This window comes from Lytechinus variegatus, chromosome 1, assembly GCF_018143015.1.
Source record: "Lytechinus variegatus isolate NC3 chromosome 1, Lvar_3.0, whole genome shotgun sequence".
In the NCBI taxonomy this organism is placed as follows: Eukaryota; Metazoa; Echinodermata; class Echinoidea; order Temnopleuroida; family Toxopneustidae; genus Lytechinus; species Lytechinus variegatus.
This window is the reverse complement of record NC_054740.1, coordinates 22,563,387-22,566,165: the sequence shown is the minus strand read 5'-3', so window position 1 is coordinate 22,566,165 and position 2,779 is coordinate 22,563,387. Positions and strand designations below refer to the sequence as shown.

Sequence of the window (2,779 nt, the reverse complement as noted above, 5' to 3'; positions counted from 1 at the left end):
CCTACATAATTATTTAGCCATTATATTAAGACTTGCAATTATGGTAACTTTGTCCAAGCCCATTGCAGCTATCATAAAGACCTTGATTTCTTGCTCAGCCCTGTTACCATGGTAATTGTCATAGTGACAAGATTACAATAGTAATAACTTGTTCATGAAATGAGGTCCAGGAGTGATATTAACATCATTTCTTATTCCTCTGATCACCTTTCTTAACATTTATCTACACATTATTTTTATTTCAAAATTTAAATTATTGTCTTGTATACAATAGGCCTTTCAACTGGAAATTATATTTAATTTCATGAAAACTTCTAAGAACTAGTAAAAGTATTAAATATCAATAAAAGGTGATACTTTTGCCCATTGGAAAATAATATTTCTTAATTGTATTTTGTGTAAAATTTTGTATACTTTAATGTCATTGCCCGCTGATGAACCTGAACTTGTACTGCACTTTTCCTAGAGATGTGCAGTTTAAAGAAAATTCGATGCTTTGTTGATATATCTATTCAAATAAATTTGAAGTAACTGTTAATTAACTCGGCCTTCATATTTCTTCCGTCTTGGTACTAGTTGTGATACCGGTACTCAAACAGCTTGGGCAGTGGGAAATCTGCATTGTAAAAAATAGAAAAAGAACAAAATGAGCTGCTGATGTAAATTATTCTTACTCATCTAGTCCAGTTTTATTAAGAAGATTTAAACTCTATTTAATACTTTTGTCACTTTTGTCCTACATCCAGATAAATTGATAGATCAATATATGTATTTGCAGTATGTTTTGATAATAAAGAGTGCAAATTCAAATATTTATCAAATGATAACTGTTAATATCATGTTTTTTATGTACATGTACATAGACAGAAGGTATAGTGAAAATGGAAATACTGGTGAATCTGAATTCAAGCAAATAGTAATTCTCAATGGAGTTTTCATTTTACTTGACATCTTAACTTGAATTAGCCCAATTGGCCATACCCCCCTCCCCCAAAAGAGGGAATATTTATTTATTTAGACTACCAGTATTTTTTTTTTTTTTTGGGGGGGGGGTGATGAGCTCAGATACAGCCCGTATTATTAACATTAAAACAACAAGCATACATGTACCTTGCAATTTTCCAATTCAGATATCCTGTTGGTCATTAGAGTGTAACTTACACTTGCTGATCTGCATGGTTCTCAATTTTGTCCCTATGACTTGGTGTGAACTGCTAAGATCTTGGTCCTATTGGATCTGCAATAAACATTTTTTTTACAGTTTGAGAGTATTAGAGGAGATAAATAAAACTACTCTTCTTAAACAATATTTAAAAAAATTCCAGCTGCCCATATCATTGGCCTATGAATATTTCCAAACTAACTTATCTGGTCCAAAAACTTAAATCTCTCTCTATCATTATCATAAAGTTTTACAGAGAGGCATACGCATACCAGGTACCCGACTGTTCATTTAAAGTAACATTATTCCAACCACATATTGCTCCAGCTGTATAGCTTAATCAGGACCTGTTCTATGCTGGTCCTGTATATAACTAAAGAATCACATCACATTTAAATGAAGTAAACACTAAAAACATCAAATATCAATTGGATTTCAATCATTTCATTCATGATTACTCTGAAGTAAAAAGTTTCTGAATAAAAGAAGCTGCTGAGAATTATACTTATTCATATAAAGATGAAATAGCGTGGACGAACTAGGGCTAAACTTCAACTTTCAAGCTTGAAGTTTGGGCCTAGTCCGTCCCCGCTTTTTTCATACCCCATGACAACATCCACAATCTCGCTAGCCGGCTAGCACCGGCGATATCAAGGCCGGGTCTCGCTCTGGCCAAAATCGACATGGAAACAAGTCCACATCTACCCCTGATAATTGACAATAAAACTGAAATACAGGTTTACTTTTTGCCTACATGAAGCATTCCAATGAAGGTCTAGATCTACGACAAATGGTAAGTTAGGCCTATTTTTTTTTTAGAAAGTCACTGACAGATGATTGATTTGGAAGTCAGGCAAAATAAATGGAAGTGCATGGAAATGGAGGTTTCCGTAGTAAAGTAATACGGGATGGGCCCCGAACCCCGGCAAACACATCATCATTGCAAGTGAGATCAAAACATGAAAATGAACTTAACTTACTTTTATTCTTATGGAATGTCATTAGTTTAATATTGATGTTCCCTCCAAGATTTTCTGCTGCAATGAAGTACACTCAGAAATCACGATTTCGAACATCAATTCTATAAACAGATGATTAGTCTAGCTATTTCGCAGAGTCCAAAAGAACAACACTTCGCACAGATCTCGTGGAGAATTGTGGGAAGGAAAAACGTGTTTAATTCATAAGATATGAATAAAACATTACGTCTTAGCCAATCATTAAAGTGCATTTTGCGTAATTTGACGTCATTCTCATGAATTAAACATTGACCCTCCAAAATCAACCTTCAAATTGTCCGCAGGCAGCCATGATGGCTTTGTACAAAACCTATGGGAAAAGAAAACGCGCAAAAAGAGTTACCTCTCTAGCTCCCTTCGGGAGCTTACGTATACGTAAGATCGTATCTCTGTGATAAGCATTTATGGAGCGTTTCAAAAAAATCGCCGAAGTGTCCGATCTTCCCCTTGTAGTATCTTTGCTTTTAATCAGCCCGGGTCAGCTGTGCGCACACATAGAACCGACTAAGCGTACAATGTCCGTTCAGCTGCGCGCTTGAATCTGCTTGGATCACGCTAGGTTCGCGACCGTTCTATTTAGAGCAAGGGTGACACGGGG

General features: G+C 35.6%; 1 long non-coding RNA gene across 1 annotated transcript; it reads right to left on the bottom strand.

The window, feature by feature from the left end:
- Positions 1-358: 358 nt before the first annotated feature.
- On the bottom strand, positions 359-2,175 carry LOC121406227. The gene is made up of 3 exons (XR_005968763.1): positions 2,143-2,175; positions 1,111-1,237; positions 359-616 (listed from the first exon to the last, which is right to left on the bottom strand). It is a non-coding gene; the product is annotated as an uncharacterized LOC121406227 (long non-coding RNA).
- Between the last annotated feature and the right edge of the window lie 604 nt (positions 2,176-2,779).